Below are 20,278 nucleotides of genomic sequence, written 5' to 3' on the forward strand. Positions count from 1 at the left end.
ATTACTTTTTTTTGGTATTACTATATTTTAAGTGTTAGACTCTGGGCAAAATCCTTCATTACCTTTTGTGAAGACTATTAGTCACTTTTTATAGATATATGACTTGGAATTCACGTACAAATGGTGGTGCACTGCAAGGGACATGAGCCACACAACATGCCCATGAGACTGTACCATCTTGGATAGTAAACCGTTGTTTTAATTTTAAGTCCTCTTCCAGAATGCATGCTGCCCATCTGTGGGGGGTCTCTGCTGGAGGGACATGTTACATACACATCGACTTGAATCAAATGAATGCCTTTAAGCTTGCAACCCTAAAGTTATTTTTGAAAGTCATAATGTATTCATTAAGCAATTACTTAATTTCTTCACGTTTTTCTCAGAACTAAGTATTAATTTATATATTTATATATAGCTATTATATTGTTATATTTACATATAACTATTTTTAAAAAATGAAGGTATTTGCACAAAAATTTAAAAATTTGTAATGAAAGTACTCTCCAGAAATAGTGCCTAATTGCTTATGGTATGGTGATAAACCTTAGCAGTGGTTAACTTAGCTCTGTATCTTCTAAGAAGATGCCCCTAAATTCCCTAGGCTGGGTTAGATCCTTTTTATATATATTCTCTCATCCTTCATTATAATGGAATTATCTGTTTATGTCTGCCTCCCTATTACACCCTATACTCTGTGGGAAATACTGTCTTACCTAACTTTATGTGCCTAGTTCAGGGACAAGTACTTTAAACAAAGGTATTTATCAGAAATGAACAACTTAATGACTGAGTTAATAAACACGAATCCTGTAATCTTTAACTTGTTTTGCTGCTGATGCCCTTCCACAGGCTAGCATTTGGCCCATAGTTCTTGTGGCTATTTTGGGAAGAATATTATTGACCTATAGCTAAGAAGTGTTTCATCTGACCCTGGATATTTCAGAATTTTGCTAATGGCCTGGGTTTTAGACACACATACATCTTGCCTAGCCTAGGGAAATGACTCATCCCTGAGGGTAGGCAGCTGTATTAGTTTTGTGTTCAGTGCCCTCTGCCAGGAATGACTGTATCGACAGCCTCAGTATCCGTGGGTTCCACATCTGTGAATTCAAATAACTGTGGATTGAAAATATTCAGAAAAAAAATTCTAGAAAAGTTCCAAAAAGCAAAAGTTTGAATTTGCTATTTGTCAGCAACTGTTTACCCAGCATTTACATTGTATTTACAACTACTTACATAGCATTTACATTGTATTAGGTATTATAAGTTAACTAGAGATGATTTAAAGAATGTGGGAGGATGTGCACAGTGGTTATGTTAGCAGTGGTTAACTTAATTCTGCATCTTCTAAGAAGATGCCCCTAAATTCCCTAAGCTGGGTAAGATCCTGTTTATATGTATTCCCTCATCCTGCATTATAGTGGAATTATCTGTTTATGTCTGTGTCCTTATTATATCCTATGCTCTGTGGAAAATACTATCTTACCTAACTTTATATGTCAAGTTCAGAAACAAAGATTCTTCACCATCTCACATAAGGAACATGAACATCTGTGGTTTTGGTATTTGCGGGGGGGCGGGGGGAGAGTGTGTCCTGAAACCAATTCCCCACGGATACAGAGGGTGACTGTACTTGGTGCTGGACTGTGAGCTCCTCCAAGGCAGAAGCCATGGTGTTCAAATGAAAGTAAAGTACGCAGCTCCGTAAACTTCTGTAGTTTCCAACTGGGTGCAGCACCATGGGTGCTTTAGTTCTGGTAACAGTGTCAGGCACTGAAACAGGCTCTAAATCCTCAGAGAAAAATCATTCTGAACCATCTTAGCTCATCCTTAAAGCACCAACCTGTGAGTGTTATTCACCGTGCCAGGAGCTTTCACTCACTTTAAATTCTCACAGTCCTTTTTTTCTTCCTCTGGTTTCTAGTTTTTGAACGATAGCTAAATCCTAGTGGGATTGTTTATACCATGGGTGTCCCATGGAGCCTACGGTTATGGTAATATTAGAGTTTTTCTCACAATCCTTTTATCATTTAAAAAATTGAGATATTATACATAAAGTGCGTTGAGTGAACTAATCTTAAGTGTACGACTCGGTGAAGTTTTATCTAGGCAGACACCACCTCGGTAACTACCACCCAGATCAAGAGGCAGAACGCTCCGAGCTTCCGTGAGGTTCCCTTGTGCCCTTTCCATTTCCCCTCCTCCCCCCCGCGAGATAACCATTATTCTAATTTCTCTCATGGATAAATTTTGTATGAAATTACTCTGGAAGCAGTGTTAAGTGGAAATATTTGACCCACAGTCCCGCGGGGCTGGACAAGACGCACGCTCGTCTCCCTCTCTATAGGGCACCCCGCGGAGGCTCCAGGGGACCACAGAGCCACGATTCCGCTCTCACCGACCCAAACCAGCCCCGCCAAGAGGCGCGTCGGGACTCACGAAGACAGCACGGGAGCACGCCACAATGGCTGCCAGCGGTCACCCGCGGCCGCCTCGCCGCATCTTCCCCACCTTTCCAGTGGGCGCCGCTCCCAAGCGACGGGCAGCCCGGGTGTGGCCCTGGACGCGACCCGCCAGACCGCGAGCTGCCGGCGGGGGCGCTCGTGAGCTCGGGGTGTGGGGCGCGCGACCATTGGATGAACTTTCCCCGCGAGCTGGCCGGGAGCAGAGCCCACCTCCCGGCCCTCTCTCCGCCCTCCCATTGGCCGTTCGTGTCCCACCCGCGCCCGCTCCCGTCTCCTCCCGCCCGGATGGAAACGGGGTTGAGGGGGTGGGAGGCCGAAGCCAGGCGGAGGGTGAGCGGTCCTCCTAGTAAGGGGGCACTAGAGAGCCAATCAGGACAAGACGTGGAAAAGAGGCGCCGCGTTAGCCAGTCACATTCCGAGGTCCGTGTCGGGGCCGGCTGACGCGAGCGCGGGCCGCAGCCAATGGGCGTGCCACCGCCCGTTTGCTCTTCAGCGGCCGGTCGGGGGCGGTGGAAGAGCGAGTGAAGGGAGCGCGACGCCGACGGCGACAGAGCCCTCTCTGGACTGCCAGGAGGAAAGCGAGGCCCGAGCCTCTGCGTCTAGGTGAGAGGCGGGGACGCCGGGCGGGAGAGGCGGGCTGCGGGTCCCTCCTCGCCTGGCCGGGGCCACGGCTCTGGGAGCCGGGGAGGCAGGCCTGGCCGAGGCGGGGGCTACACCAGCTGCCCCGCCCCCGCCCACGGCTGCGTAGAGCGGGGGGCGCCCGCTTCTGCCCGGATGGTCTCTGCGAGGCTTGGCGGGGCCACCGCCCTCTGGAGAGCCGGGACTGAGAGCGGTGCCATAGGGGGGGCTTGGTTTGCAGACGCGGAGCCTGGGGGCGCCGCCTGGGGCGGTGAGACCGCGTAGAGGTGGCGAAGGTGGGGCGGAGTAGTTAACGGAGGAGCAGGTTTGTGCGCCTGAGGGTGGCAGTGAAAGGAGGCCTGTGATGGCAGGATTCTGGGTCTGGGGACGAAGAAAGTGATGGGAATAGGGTGATGCTCAGAAAAGGGTGCCCGGGGAGAAGGTGCGGAGCCGGGGCGTGTGGTTGGCCTCTTGGAAGTAGGCATTGATTGAGACTGGGGGGAAATGAGCTGGGAGTGAAGGGAGGACAGGCTTGGGACACGTGAATCTGGAGTAAGAGGCACTTACTAAAGCCGGAAGGTGACTGAGAGGCAGAGGTTTTAGGTGAGGTGTGGTTGGAGGCTGTTAGACTAGAAAGCGTTAGGTGGCCAGTTAGGAGAAAGTATACGAGGAGCAAACGAGGTAGGTTTATGTATGGTAACTGAAGGGTGTGGATCTTTTATGAGTAAGTCAGCAAGAATAACTGTCGGTTTTGTCAGGTAGGAGTCAGTTAGCCAGGTCCATAGGTTCATTCACTACTCATCGACGGCCAAACTCACAGACTTGTTAACTCTCACCGCTGAGGTTGATTGTCCTCCCTCCCCAACCCTCCTCCTTCCTCCCCAACCCTTCTCCCACCCGTGTGACAGTTCATCTCATTGTTTTGCCTCAGCAGCACACGAACTCATCTTCTCACAAGCCATGGCACAAATATTGTTTGCTTTTGATTGGATGGCAGTGAGGAATCGCTTAATTCTTATATCAAAAAAAAGTAGAATGTGTTAGTTTAAAGACAACATCACAGGATACTTTGCGAAAACTGCAATACAGGGGAGTTTCTCAACAGTCATGTGTCATAAAAATGATGTAAGGTCTCTTACAGTAACACAAGTAAGAGTGAACATAAGTACAATTCTCTTACTCTATAAGAATCAAGCATTTTGATGTAGAATTTGATTATGCATCCTGCTTGTTGGGAAATTTTTCAGCCTTGGGAAGAGTTTTGTAGCTAAATAGGTTCAAAGTTCTTTTCACTTACAGGAAAGAAAAACGTGGTATCACTGCTACTACCTTTCTGTTTAATGCTTTGGAAGTTTTATTTGCGGGGTATGGACAGAGGTTGGGGGCAGGGAAAAGATAGTAGAAAAGAAAATGGTCCATTACTACATTTCCATTGGATTTAAACAGGAGGAGGTGATACAACTGAGGTATTATTTCTGCCTGAGGATAGGACAAAAGGATTGTGAAGAGTTAAGTGCTTCTTTACCAACATGAAGTAGTATAGTGTTAAGGACAAAACCCAAAGAGGGCATTTGTCATATAGGATGTTTCCTAATTAACCAAATCAACAAAGCATTATAGGTAATGGACCATTCTTTAGGATGTAGAAATAGTTTTGTGGAAGTAATTTCTTGGTAATGCTATTCACTGATCACATTTTACTCTTAGTATAACAGAGTACCTAAGTGCTGAGGGGCTGAGGCGACTCGAAGCAGAGAAGTAATCTGAGTGGTGTGGAGTTAATCAGGGAAAGTTTCCTGGAAGAGGTGAGTGTTGAGCCATCTTTTGAACTAGGAGTTGGGACATGGGTTATTGCAAGATAAGAGGATGGCATTCCAGTAGTATGGACATGTTATAAGCAACTGTGGACAAGAGTGACAAATTAAAAATGGTTTTTAAGGAGGATTGAAGATTTGAATGAAGATCTTTTTAAAAATAAATTTTATTTATTTATTTATTTTTGGCTGAGTTGGGTCTTCGTTGTTGCACGCAGGCTGTCTCTAGTTGTGGTGCGCTGGGGCTACTCTTCTTTGTGATGCATGGGCTTCTCATTGCGGTGGCTTCTCTTGTTGTGGAGCACCGGCTATAGGTGTGCAGGCTTCAGTAGTTGTGGCACGCGGGCTCTAAAGCGCAGGCTCAGTAGTTGCTTGAGGCACACGGGCTTAGTTGCTCCGCAGCATGTTGGATCTTCCCGGACCAGGTTTCGAACATGTGTCCCCTGCATTGGCAGGTGGATTCTTAACCACTGCGCCACCAGGGAAGCCCATGAATGAAGATATAAAGGTGTAGAAATCAGCTAAGTCTGTTGTTATAGCTTAGTTGATAAATGATGGTTTTGTATGGTGGCTAGGAGAGAAAAATTAGAATAGTTGATGATGGATTGGAGATAAGTGGTGAAGAGTACAAAAATGTTTTTTGATAGTTATGATAAGAGGAATATGGTGAAAGTAAATTAGGTTATTGAGAAGTAGATTTGGTGTTCAACCGTATATAATAATAAATTCTTTTTTTTTTTTTGCGGTACTCAAGCCTCTCACTGTTGTGGCCTCTGCCACCGCGGCATGTGGGATCTTCCCGGACCGGGGCACGAACCCGTGTCCCCTGTATCGGCAGGCAGACTCTCAATCACTGTGCCACCAGGGAAGCCCAATAATAAATATTTTTGATTCCTGTACTAGATTATGTTGATAATAATAGCAAAATTTATTGGGTGCAACTTTGTGCCAGAAACTGTTTTGAGCTTTCCAAGCATCATCTTCCTTTGATTATCCCTACTTTATAAATGAGAGAACTGAGGTTCAGAAAGATTTAATTTAACCAAGGTAACACAACTAGTAGGTGGCAGGTCAGGGTTGGCAAAGTCAGTAAGTAAACGTAAATTGAGCATCTGCTTCATGCCAGGCATTGTGTTATTAAGTGCTAGGGATTCAAGGTTGACAAGCAAATTCAAAGTCAGGACTGAGCCATGTTTTAGAGATTGTCAGGAGTTAACAGAAGAGAGCCAGTGAAGAAATAGAAAAAGATTAGTTGGAGAGACTTTTGTAGACACTGAGGAATATACTGTTTAGGGAAACTTAGGATAGAGTTTTAAGAAAGAGGAAGTGGGGGCTTCCCTGGTGGCGCAGTGGTTGGGCGTCCGCCTGCCGATGCAGGGGACACGGGTTCGTGCCCCGGTCCGGGAGGATCCCACGTGCCGCGGAGCGGCTGGGCCCGTGAGCCATGGCCGCTGAGCCTGCGCGTCCGGAGCCTGTGCTCCGCAACGGGAGAGGCCACAACAGTGAGAGGCCCACATACCGCAAAAAAAAAAAAAAAAAAAAAAAAGAAAGAGGAAGTGATCATCAGCAAAATATGTAGAGACTCAGAAGAGGAAAGATTGAGAAGAAACCATTGAGTTAAGTAAGGAAAAACAGTGTGAATTTGGTCTCAAGAAAGCCATAATGAAGATACTAACATATGGACTGGTAGTTAATTGTGTTTAGTGGCAAGTGCTCTATACAAATTTAAAGTTTGGTATGATCATAATTATGGTCAAATTCATAGGAAAGATGTTGGTATGTCCTTTTGTAATATTTTAGTTATTGGCTGGTAAGATCATGGGTAGTTTAAAAATGCTGGTACTTTTTGTATTTTTCCAAGTTTAAAAAAAAGCATTGTTACTTTTATCATTAGTGGGGAAAAATCATTCAACTAAAATGAACTAATAGTGAGAGAATATGTGGGTGGTCTAGTCTGTACTATGTTTGGGGTAGGAGAGAAGATGGTCTTATTTCAGTGTCTACTGCATATGAGCCACTTTGCTAGGCACAGTCCCATCCTGGCAATGACTTGTTATTGTTGGAAACAACCTGAAACTACATTTGCTTAATCTGGGGGATCAGGTTACTAAAGCACCCTGAATCATGGAGATACGGTCTTGGCTTTTCTGAACATTGTTTAATAAATGAATTTAAGGTTAAAAAAAACCAAACCAGTCGTACATTGAGTCATTTTAAATGTGTCTTTTTGACCTTATACCCTTCTCTCCTCCCACACGTAGGCTTATAGTTCCTCTCTTCAGTGGGTTTGTATTGGGCTTAGAGTCTCAGTTCAGTAAGGCAACATGAAAGTGCTGAGTTTACATATAACAAGTTTAACTTAAACACTTAAAATTTGTCATTGTTTTCTGTTCCCAGTTTGAAGAAGAAAAGAGAGAAATTTCAAGAAAATAAGCTTTTCTTATCAAATAATTATTCCAAAGGAAATTAGTAGTATTTGCCCTAGGGTTAGTACAGATTTATTCCAATCTTATAAGTCAAGAATGGGACGTAGTTTTTAGTTTTAATTTCATTTGGTCCATAGGAATTGTGGAAGGAAACTTAATATTTCATCTAGGCACTGTACTATGTTCCTTAAATAAATTATTACATTTAATTCTCAGGCAATTCTCTAAGGTGGTTATCTTATTTTATGAAGAGAATGAGATTTGGAGAAATTAGTAACTTTCCAAAGGCCAGAGAGCTAAGTGGCAGAGCTGGAGATTCCAGTTTGCTTTCTCTGACTCCAGAGCTCATGCATATGAGATGTATGGCAAAAAGGACTTGTTTATTAATACAGACAACTGAAAAAAATGCCACATAGCCTTAGGTATTTAGTAACTATTCGTTACTTTAGAAGATGGGACTCTTGCTCTGTGTGTTTGTGCCTGTGACATGGGGTCTTAAATGATAGTGATTTTTGTGTCTTATAGGGTGCGTTATATTTTATTGCTTTAGAGGTGTGTGTTTTCACATTTTAATATTTTTTGAAATGAAGATTTTACAGTGTCTATATTTTTTAAAAAATGTTTACAAAATGGATACTATGTCTTAAAGTCAAATGTGTCTCAGAATTAAGGAAGTGTGGTATGTGCATATAGTATTCATGTATAACTGTCTTAGCAGTTTGTTTGCATTTTCTACCCAGCCTCCTCCCTTTACTTAGTGTATTGCTTTTTTTTTTTAGTATGGTAGAATACAGAATTGAAGTGTATATTAATAATAAAATAGTCATTCTCTTTAGGTAGTGAATATTATAGGGTAGGAGGAAATTTTTTATGTAGAAAATTCACATTGCACTGTGAATGAGCAGATCTGAATTTTACTTTTGGTTTTGTTAGCAACTTGATGTGTAACTTGAGGCAAGTCACTTCCCCTCTCTGAGCTTTAGTTTCCTCATCTGTAGAATAGAGTGGGGAGGGGAACTTTTAGACCTGTCTAGCTTAAAGAAACTGTATGCCTTCTTTCTAATTAAAAATGTGAATGCCTTAGAGCCCTTTCTTAAAATACTGTATTTGTTGCTTTTTACTATTTTTTCTTTCCCTTTATCTCCCTTTCTTCCCTCCCTGCCCTTTTTCCCGTGGATCCTTGAGGGTATTGTCAGATTCTTAATTTATTAGAGAGTATGAATTACTTTTTATATCCTCCATTTATCAAGACAGGATATCTGAGAAAAGTAGGTAACCAGTAAGTAGTGAATGAATGAATATGTTTTATCTGGGTTAATAAAAGAATTGTTTAAATAAAATACCATCAAAGAGTTGTTGAAGTTTCATTGAAGGATAGTACTGCTGCCTTTCACATAAAGAATGAAATGTGTTTAGCAAAGTAACTGCTCTCTACTGGGCAGATGTACAAAGAGGAAAGCTCCTGCACCTGTCTTTAAGAAGCTCTCTGTTCTAATAGACGAGGCCAATGTCTTTAAACTTTGTATTATGGAAAATTGCAAACATAAAAATATAATAATATGCATATCACCAGCTTTAACATTTTTCAACTTGTGGTCAATCTTGTTTTTTCTGTATCTCCACCCACTCCCCTCCCCCTTCTTAATTTTGAAACAAGTCCCTAGACATTTTTACCTGTTATTACCATACAGCATGATAAATGCAACAATAGACATGCTAATCTAAGTGAAGTGGAAATTTCTTCATATAAATATATTTGAGACTTGTATATTATACTGTTCTGAGCAAGAGAAATTAGATATAATAATCTACTGTAGGACAGGGATAAGTAGTTGGAGAGACTGAATATACATGTATAAAACAGAATGTAGCAACGTAAGATCATATGCCAGTATTAGAGATTCTAAATAGGAAATGACATTGGTGGAGTGTGTGTATGTGTGTGTGTGTTTAAGTTTTAACTGTTTGACAGTTTTAAGATTGCTTTGAGATATCTAGTCTAGATCATTCTTGTTCTTTATGGAATTTTTGCCAAAAATGTTGGCATGGCAGCCACATGAGAAATCCTTCTTGAATGTAAGGAATTCTTACCACTATATCTTATTATTTTGGAGTATTGACTTAAAAACTTTGAACTATTAACTGAGAATTAAAATCTTAAAATATATCCCATGATGCAGAGTCTTAGTCAAAGGTCATAAACTTCTTTGAGCATCTCAGAGCTTTGTGCTATCTCTTCTCCTCAGAAAAAATATACATATACACTTAGTTTTTCTAATAATTTCAGGAGGCTAATAATAAGACTTTCAAAACCCATTCAGATATCTTTGAAGGTTTACAGATTCTGGTTTAATAATCCGTTCTTTAATGTATAGGCAGATAGCATACTGCTAAAACTCAACTTTATTTATTTCTTTGTGCTTTTCACCTTCTACATATAAGTGTTTTTGTTTTTTTTAACTTTAAACAATTTTTATTACACAAACGTTGTCACATAATTGGATATTGCTCTACTCTGTACACAATTATTCTTACTCTCCACAGAAAGGCTGCTTCTTAGCTTCTCATCTGTTGATGGCAATCACTAAAATCCTGATTTTAATAGAATAGTAGTAAAAATGCCTCAGTGATTTAAGTTGAAAGCAGTACATTGGTACCTGGCTCTTATACTCATTTACCAGGAATGTGTAAATGTCTTTATTCAAAAATACAAAATAAATTATCTGTAGGTATGGACAATGACAGCAGTAAACCATTCTATGTTGTCAACTGAAACCAGTAACTGATGGTTATAGTGATTTTCTTAAACATCAGCCAGCCTTTTCTTCAGTCATCTCCTTCAACTGACCTCTCTTAAAGTTATTGGTGAGGAACGCTGCCTTGAGCTTCCTTTCACATCTCATTAATGATGGTAAAGCACTATCCTAGGAATTAGGACATGCCACCTCCCATCCCACCTCCCATCCCACCCATTCCGCCCATTCCAGGATCCTTCTCTTCTTTAGGAATTTCTGTGACTACGACTTCTACTGTAGTTAACAGAGAGGCCACTCCAGCAGCATCCAGTAAGGCACTTCTTACAACCTTAGTTGGATCGGTGATTCCTTTTTCCACCATATTCACAAAATCTCCAAGCATAGCGTCATAACCAACTTCTGAAGAACTTTGCAAAATTTTCTCAACTATCAGTGATTCTTCGACACCTGCATTCTTAGCAGTGGTCATTGAAGGAATTTTGAGTCAAACAAGTGTTTTTCATTATTGAGTGAAATTATAAAATTCATTATGCAATGCCTAATTTTTTAAAAGACCAATTCTTAATTGCATTCTTGGGGGAAAACAAGCTGTAGCCAGTTTGAATATGTAGGAATGATTTTACCAAAGATTTTGGAATAAGTGTATGGAACTTTATATAATGGCTTCTATCCATCCTGAATTAAGATGAAGTAGAATATGATTTAAGAATGAATAAATACATAAATACCACTTTTTCAGAGGTAAAGGAAAATCTTCTTTGACCTCTCTTGCCCTTAAATAGTTAAGATCTGTGGAGGAAAGGATCTGTTAAAGTATTTTGAGGTTCACATTTGTGTTAAAACAACTCCTAGATATGATACACAGAGGCTTAGAAACATGTATTGGTCTGACAGAGGATTGATTCTCTGTAGAGCCCTGAGATCATAAGTGTTTATTGTCCATCTAGGTTGAAGGATGGGCCTAAATATATTTCTTAGAAGTATGGTTTTTTTTTTTAACATCTTTATTGGAGTATAATTGCTTTACAATGGTGTGTTAGTTTCTGCTGTATAACAAAATGAATCAGATATATGTATGCATATATCCCCATATCCCCTCCCTCTTGCGTCTGCCTCCCACCCTCCCTATCCCACCCCTGTAGGTGGTCACAAAGCACTGAGCTGATCTCCCCTTGCGATGCGCCTGCTTCCCACTAGCTATCGATTTTACATTTGGTAGTGTATATGTGTCAGTGCTACTCTTTCACTTTGTCCCAGCTTACCCTTCCCCCTCCTCGTGTCCTCAAGTCCATTCTCTACATCTGCATCTTTATTCCTGTCCTGCCCCTGGGTTCATCAGAACCTTTTTTTTTTTTTAGATTCCATATATATGTGTTAGCATATGGTATTTGTTTTTCTCTTTTTGACTTACTTCATTCTGTGTGACAGACTCTAGGTCCATCCACCTCACTACAAATAACTCAATTTCGTTTCTTTTTATGGCTGAGTAATATTCCATTGTATATATGTGCCACATCTTCTTTATCCATTCGTCAGTGGACACTTAGGTTGCTTCCATGTCCTGGCTATTGTAAATAGTGCTGCAGTGAACATTGTGGTACATGACTCTTTGAATTATGGTTTTATCAGGGTATATGCCCAGTAGTAGGATTGCTGGGTCGTATGGTAGTTCTGTTTTTAGTTTTTTAAGGAACCTCCATACTGTTCTTCATAGTGGGTATATCAATTTACATTCCCACCAACAGTGCAAGAGGGTTCCCTTTTCTCCACACTCTCTTCAGCATTTATTGTTTGAGGATTTTTTTTTTGATGATGGCCGTTCTGACCAGTGTGAGGTGAGAAGTATGGGGTTTTAAAAATTTGTGGATTGTACCTAAAATATAATCGTAATAATGGTTATTAGCATAAGCAGAATCCTTAGGAGATAGGAACAGATCACTTAGCTGCTAAATGAGACATTTGACTGCAGAGCAGAGCATAGGTTGTTTGAAGATCAGTGAATATTAGGTGTATGGCTTTAAAGTGATAACCTTGTGACCCATTGGAGTTAATAATTTTCTGAGTATCTAATGTATTACTAGGAAATAAACTTATTCTAATATACAGTAATACATAGACTTTGAGAGCTAGAAGAGGATTTATCCATCAGTGATTTAGCCTCCCCTTCAGTGAATTTTATGACTGATCAGAGCAATTAATTGACTTGCCCAAGGTCACGTGGTTAGTGGCAGTCACAACAGTGTAGTCTGTTGCTCTTATTTATCTTGGCTGTCTTTTCGTTCTGGATCTCAGTTTCTGGAGAAGGAAATATCTTGACAGAGTTTTTAGCATTGTGACTTTGATTCTCAGTTGATAAATTGACTAAGAATTCGCTGGGCTTCTTAGATGTGTTAAGTCAGTTTCAGAGCTGGAAAGAGATTCTAAGAATCCACAAAGTCATCAAACACTTCCCTCCTGTTTTCTGTACCTTTCTATGCTTGACAGCATTTTGTTTGTTGCAAGCTTTACATAAGAACCTGGCAAGGTTTTAAAGCTAGACCAGGAAGATTTTTGAGAAGAGGCTTTGTTATGGGATTCAGTTGTTTAAAGAGATTCCTGGAAGCTTCCTCCTCAAAACTAGAGACTGGAGTGATCATTGACATTCAAGTTCAGAGAAGTTTCTATTACTTCCACGAAGGGCTCTGATTCCAAGTCCTCATGCCACATTTGGTTGGTGTGGACCTGGTGACCAGGGAGAAGACCTGCGCCTATAGCTGGGGTAAAGACCTTTAGAACGGTGACCCTCCAGCTCTTTTAATCCCGGCCCTTTAGCTGGGTCATTCTTTAGCTCAGTAATTCCCATTTTCTAGTGGAATAATAACAACTAAATTGTCAAGGTATAAGCATTTTGGGGGAGAGAGGGACTTTCTTCAGCAGTTAGGGAAATGGATGGTTCCTTATTTGAATCACAAAAAATATACTTATCTTAAAGTTTAGACTAGTTAGAAAACTGTAGGTCTCAAATTCTAGTGATGGAATTATATAACACATTCTCCTGGTTTAATAAAACAACTAAAATGATAATAATTAAGCTCAACTTAATTAGAAGAATAATGATAATTGAAAACCATGACCAGTTTCACTGACAATGATTGATTGCTCCTCTTGAAAATTACAGAATTCCAGGTTTTGAGTGTGCATATTTGGAGCATTGTGAGTTGCAGCAAGCAGAGTTATTAATTGTATACAAACTGAAGTTTTCGGTACATTCTAATAACATACTCATATTTGCAACTCTTAATAACTGGCTTTATAGTTTATTCATAAGTAGTCTTGTGGATCAATGGAAGGTCATGCTTTCTAAATCATTTGTAGACCATGGGAGGTTTGGTCCATGTTTGTATAGTCATTACCTTAGAAGGCTGATGTGGCAATAATGAGCTTTTCAGGAGCATTGTTTCCCTAGCAGTGTTGGGAAATTGGTGAAAGCCCAGCCTTAAAAAGAGGTCAGATGAACCGGTTTGCAGGGCAGAAATTGAGACATAGATGTAGAGAACAAACGTATGGACACCAAGGGGGGAAAGCGGCGGGGGTGGGGTGGGGTGTGTGTGATGAATTGGGCGATTGGGATTGACATGTATACACTAATATGTATAACATGGATAACTAATAAGAACCTGCTGTATAAAAAAAAATTAAATTAAAAAAAGAGGTCTAGGAGTTTCTTTACCTCAGTACATTTTGTAGGTCTTTGATATGCTAATGCACTTTGTAGCTCTCCTGGTTGGGGATAAAATGTACAGCATCGCAGCCGCATTTACCACAATTTGGAAAATGCTGCCTTGGTGGACTAGAGCCTGTTTTTAGGTTCAGCCTTGGGAACAGATTCAGAAGGCTTCATAAGAAAGTGACACAAGAGAAATGGAGAGGAAATAACAGCATACAGCAGGAACTTCAAAGCACTTTTCCGTAGTTAAGAGTTGCAGGTTATTTGCTATAATAATCAGACTGAGTATAAACAGCTTTCAAACAAAGTCTACTTCTGTAACCAGTGAAATACCTGATTCTAACAACTTGTTCTTAAAGTTACTAATCTTCATGAATAGGCTTTGGTAGTTTTAAATCAGACCACACAAGATACATGATTAGTAATCTGCCTGAGTCAATTTTTTGGGTAAACTTGTATGTGTACGTCTACATGTAATGTTCGTGGTATACATGGAACATTTTCATGTTAAAATCAATTTTGCTGAGTAATTTGAAATGTGTATATATTTTCACGTAAAAGTTCTTAGTTTATTAATCGTCTCATGAAAAATCTGCACAGTCACCACAGATACAATCACTGCAGAGTCTTTACTCCTTCTGTTGTCCAATCTACAGCTCACTTTTTCCCAGCACCAATATTGGCCTTTGCAGTCCTCTTGACTTTCTTCATTCTGTTCTTCGTTCCTTTTGCTGTTTCCTTGAGGTGTTTTTCTTAATGCAGGCCATGTCTTGCATGTCTATGTTAGGGTTCATTTTTCTTTCTGTAGTCCAAGGAATCGTAAATCCTGCCAAAGCCAGTTGTCTTGCCACTGCCAAAATGGATTCTGAATCCACATCCAAAGATGACATCTGGTGTGGTCTTGTACATTTTGGCTAGTTTTTCCTGAATATCGCTCTTAGCTACTTTTGCCTTCCCAGGGTGAAGGATGTCGATGACCAATTGTTTCTGCTAAAGTAGTTGGTTGGTCATGAACTTCCTGGTCTGGAGAGCTACTGTGTCATTTATGATGGTTGCTGATCTTCAAGCAGCCAGAGAGGAAAAGAGTGAAATATTTTTATATTAATTCTTAGGTATATTATGGAATCAGATGCACAACTTTAATGAGTTTTTAAGCAAAATGGGATATTTCGATTTCTGTGTTGTATTGGAGAAGTTTAAGAAGCCTTATCTTTGCTAATACACTTAAAATACTAGTATGCCTTTGTATATTGTATTTCACTTTTTTGAGTCTGAAAGTGTTAGGATAAAAATTACAATATTTAACATGAACACATTTTTATTAAGGTAAGGCATCTGTAGCACAATAGTTGATCTAAAGAAAATCATGTATGACTTTTGGAGGTTACTTTTTTAAGATTGTTTTCTCCCAGAATGGAATTGGATACATGTTTTTGCAAGCTGTGGAACTGTTTATTACCAAACTGTGTTAACAAGAGCACAGCCCTTCTTCTGTAGGCTTTACAGTAGAGAAGTTACCCTACTGGTATACAAGCCTCGAGGACAGAAACAAAGGAAAATGGGTATTGCTAAAAAATTTAAGTTTTCTTGTCAGCAAATAATTTTAATGCTGTAGAATTGACATTTCCTCTCTGATGAAGTAGAACTTGACTTTTAAGGATGTTTTTGTGTTTGATTTTTACATCACTCAAAGGAATTCTGAGTCTGATTTTTCTTAACGTTTAATATTTTCCAGGATAATGAGGTTTTAGAGGCATTTTAACTTGCCAAAGTGCCATGCTTACGGAGTAACATCAGTATACAAAATAGTTGTGTAGTGCCCTAAGAACTAACGAACCTACTGAGATTCCTTACCAAGATGTGTCGTAGAAATTGGGGAAGATTGGATATAGAGAGTTAAATATTGGCATATCAATGTCTGTGTAGGCAAACAGAGTGGCCATTATATTCACTTCAATGGGTGCTTACAACAGGGTTGGACACTAGCATCTTTTATTGAAAACCAAGATGCTAGAGTTATTCTTTTGTTTGTTGAAAAATGCTTTGTAAGCCTTAATTTTTGAAAAGAAAAAGGAACCCACTATTCTTATCAACTTGTACATTTTGAGTTTGCATTTTTTAGTCCTTCTTTTGTTGTTTACAGTTCACTTGCAGAGGTTTTCTTTTATGTTGAGTCTTAATCAAAACACTAAATATTCTAGAGTTATTAAAATATAGTAAAAAGACGCTATACCAGTGGTTCCCGATATGCCTCCAGATGAGAGTCTATCAAAAATTTTAAAAGAAAATATATGCTTACCTATAATATGAGGCCTCTTAATAGTCTAACTAAAATGAGTTGGCTTGTTTTCGGCTACAAGTATGTCAACTCCAAGTGGAAATCTACTGGTTATAAGTTCACAATTAAGTGAATATGGGAAAGTGAAATTTTTATTCAGTGAATGAGATTATTTGGTGGGCAAAATCAGTTGACCCTGGAGCAGCAGTGGAAGTTATGGGTGCCAGTCTTCCTAGAAGTCAAAAAAATCTGTGTGTAATTTTACAGTTGGCTCTCTGTATCTGTGGTTCTGCCTTCTCAGGTTCAACCAACTGCAGGTTGTATAATGCTGTAATATGCATTTGTTGAAAAAAATCTGTGCATAAGTACACCCATGTAGTTTAAACCTGTGTTGTTCAAGGATCATCTGTACTTAGAAGTATGAGGCCCATGGGGCCATTTTTTTTAAGGCATTTTGGGTAACTTGAACATGGATTAAATGGGTTACCGAACCAGGTTTGTTTGCCTGATGTGCAGCAAGCCAAACGCTGAGACACCGAGGTTTGCAGCAGAGAAAGGGTTTATTCAGGAGACAGCCAAGTCAGGAGACAGGAGACAGGAGAGCAGATCTCAGATCTGCCTCCCTGAAGGCAAGGGGTTTGAAATATTTATGGGATAAAGAAGCAGGGTGGTATTAGGCATGGGGAAAGGTGATTGGAGGTAGGGAAAAGGTGAGGTAATTGGTGTTCTTTGCAGGCATATCTGAGTTACATGCTTCTTCTTGAGATGCATGTTCAAAAATGGAGGCACTTAGCATGATATGAGGGTGGAGTTTTGAGTCCTCTGATGTCAAAAGGTCATTTATTGGACACCTTTGCAGGCCCAGTTTTAGGGTCAGTTGTCCCAACCAAAAATCTTAGCCGGCTTGAACTGGATAAGAGCTGACTCCAAGTTTCTGGAAAACAGCATAAGCCCCCAATACTGTAGGGACCCATACGACAGAGGTGTTATCTATACGTAGTGGTTAAGGAGCCAAAAGAAATAATTAAGATGAGCTTGATCAGTGAAAGCATATTACAATCAGGGGGGTTTTTAATAAGCTGTTCCCTTAGCTGCTGTTCTGTAAGACAAGCTCAAGAATTTCTTTTAGTCATCAGTTTCTGTTAACCTATGGGACAGTTTCAAATGGTTGACCATGTCAGGAGTAATGAGCAGTTACTTTACCATATTCTTTGTGGCAGATTGTATTTTCTAAAAGTAGTTGTAACAATGTGTCCCTTCTCACATGTTCTTGTGACCTTGACCATTCTCTCATCCTGAGGTGGAGTTATGTTCCCTTCCCTTGAATTTGGGTGTTCTTGTGAATCACTTGTGAGCAATAAGGTGAGGTCAGAAAAGGTGAGCTTCCATCCAGCTCACCAAAATACTGGTCTTGAAGTCTTCAACAGCTTTTCATCAGTATAGCCTGAGATTGCCATGCTATAAGGAAACCCAGACTGCCTCATGTGGACAGACCACGTGAAGAGGCCCTAAGATAGGAGCTAGAACTGTTCAGCTAAAACTGCTTATTTGAGCCATTCCCAAATTCCTAACTCTCAGAAACTATGAGAGAGAATAAAAATGATTATTGTTGCTTTAAGATGTTGTTTTAGAGTGATTTTGTTACATAGCAATAGATAATCAGAACACTACTTTCCCTGAATCTGCTACTATATACTGAGATTTGTCAGTGTACAGATGTACAGTTAGTGATATACCGCAATGATTTGTTCTGGGATCTGAACATTAACTTTATTTTGGTCTTTACCTTTGATATATAAAGCTTTTTTTCTATCATTCTTTCCTGTACCCATTTGGAAAAGCCATTCCATCCTTAACTATTTAGTAGAATGTATTTTGGTAATTGAAACTGTCATGTTTGTTGGAAAGTGTCCATGATATGTTTATTATGTCATGAGAGCATATGATCATCTTTAGAAGGCCTTTTGCTCTGTACCTTAATTTTAGTTACTATGGTATTTGGCCTTCTCTTAGTTTCCTAGGGCTGCTGTAACAAAGTACTACAAACTGGGTGGCTTAAAACAACAGATATTTATTGTCTCACAGTTCTGGAGGTTAGAAGCCCAAAATCCATGCTCTGTCCGAAACCTGTGAGGGAATTCTTCCTTGCTTCTTCCTAGTTTTTTCTTAGCAATTTTGATATTCCTTGGCTTGTAGCTGTGTAATTCCAGTCTCTGCTTTTGTTGTCAGGTGGAGTTCTCCCTGTGTATATCTATGTCTTTACATGCCTCTCCTCTTATAAGGACACCAGTGATGTTGGATTAGAGACCCATTCTGCTCCAGTGTTATATCATTTACCTTAACTAATTACACCTTCAACAACCCCATTTCCAAATAAGGTCACATTCTGAAGTCCTAGGGATTAGGATTTCAACATATCTTTTTAGGGGGAACACAGTTCAATCCATAACAGGCTTCAAGGGAGATTGATATAATTATGTGTTAACCATTTAAACATTTTTACTCCAGATTAGATGTGAATGGGGTTTTTAATCAGTGACCATGAAGCTCTATTCTCTGCAGTTTAGGTCCCCTTTCTCTCTAGCATACATACATACTACACATAAAATTTGATAGTAGTTTTTTACTGTTTACGCTCATTGACCCTTTTGAGAATCTGATAAGAACAGTGGATTTTTCCTCTAGAAAAAATGTACAAATATATGCACGGGAGTGCACACTTGTACACACACACATAAACACACTCAAAACAATATTTTGCATGAAACTTTAACACGTTCTTGGATTTCCCCGCCACCCCCCAAGCCTGTTCATGAACTTCTGGATTAGAGAGTTATTAATTCCCATCAGTTACAGATACCTAATTTCTATTTCCCTTTTAGTGGAAAAGCAAACGAAAAGGAAAAATAATGAGGAAGCAGAAGTATGTATATGGAATCCCCTCATGGTCATTGTAGCTCAGTGCAGCTTTTTGGGGAATTTTCATAATTCTGTGATATTTACCATGTGCGTAGTCTCTTTTCTGCTTCCATTCCCGTTCCCTTAGCCATGTATTATAACCTTTGGCTACATAAAATTATAAGTAATGTTATACTTTTATGTAGAAAAGAATAATCTATGTAGTTTTAGACCTGTACACAGTATATAAACAAAGCTTTGTATCCTGCAACAGTGTTGGGTTAACTCTTGACCTCTTTAAATTCTGTGTTATTTTTTGATTATTATATCAAGATTTTTTTGAACATGGTAGCGGTCTAGGGTTTCTGAGTCTGCGACAGGATTATATTCTGTGCTCTTCTTCACTTGTAGCCTTTTCTCCAAAATAATATCGCCCAAGCTTCACCCCTGAACATCTTATCTTAATGGGCTCTCTTTTTAAAAATACGTATTTTTAGGTACACCTTGAAAAAGGCTAAAGATCATGTCTTTGTGTTGTGTTTAGTCTCTGACATATCTGTGTTTCTGAAGCCTGTCATTCATTTATTGTTTTTGTTTTGAAAATATTGTATCAATTATTTACTGTCCATTTTAGAGTGATATGCATAGTAACTCTAGTAATAGTGAAATCATAGGCAATGGATATTTAGACTGTGCTGGTTTCCCATTGATGCCTTTCTTAGTAGTTCATTTTTCTGAATGTGGAATATTCAGAATCTTTATTTAGAACAGGGGTTGGCAAACTGTGACCTGCAAACTGTTTTCCTGTCTTTGTGAATAAAGTTTTATTGAAACAGAGCCATGCCCATTTGTTTACTTACTGTTCATGGCTGATTTTGTGCCCCAAATGGCAGAATGGAGTAGTTGCTACTAAGATTGTATGGCCCACAAGCTGAAAATATTTACTACTTGACCCTTTACAGAAACCTTTGCCAACTCTTGGTTTCGAATATTTTGGAATTAATTCCCCCTCTTTTAAGGATATTTGAAATTCTTTTATTTATTTTACTTCTTCAGCCATGGAATCTAAGGGATATTAAAAGACCATTTAGCTCAGCATTCTATCTACTGCTGCTTGAATTTCCTCCAGTACTCCTGCCAAGTGGTCCTCCAGCTTAGAGGTGTAGTAGGATTATGAGACAAAACAGCATTGGATGTGTCTGTGTTAAACACAGAATTGCCCCTGATTGGGAGTCAATCAGTGACTCTCAATAAAAAGATAGATGAAATAGCTTATTCTTTGTCTCTTTGCTCTCCCCACTGTCTCCATTGGTAGGT

The 20,278-nt window shown here is 39.7% G+C and overlaps 1 protein-coding gene and 1 pseudogene across 4 annotated transcripts in view; one reads left to right on the forward strand and one right to left on the reverse strand.

Annotated features, from left to right (window-relative positions):
- The first annotated feature begins 2,958 nt into the window (after positions 1-2,958).
- The window catches only part of FAR1 (fatty acyl-CoA reductase 1), a 73,160-nt gene continuing 55,840 nt past the window's right edge, over positions 2,959-20,278 (forward strand). Inside the window, exons 1-2 of one of the 3 annotated variants that reach the window (XM_082660764.1) lie at positions 2,959-3,068; positions 4,791-4,888. The gene's annotated coding sequence lies outside the window, so the exon portion shown is untranslated. Of the gene's footprint in view, positions 3,069-4,790; positions 4,889-5,973; positions 6,519-20,278 lie in introns of those variants that run through there. The other 2 variants (XM_082660765.1, XM_082660766.1) reach the window with 2 other exon arrangements.
- On the reverse strand, positions 14,348-14,823 carry LOC309825574 (small ribosomal subunit protein eS24-like; annotated as a pseudogene). The gene has a single exon. The product of its transcript is annotated as a small ribosomal subunit protein eS24-like (transcript).

The sequence above is a fragment of the Grampus griseus genome, assembly GCF_964374135.1.
Source record: "Grampus griseus genome assembly, chromosome: 8".
Lineage (NCBI taxonomy): Eukaryota > Metazoa > Chordata > Mammalia > Artiodactyla > Delphinidae > Grampus > Grampus griseus.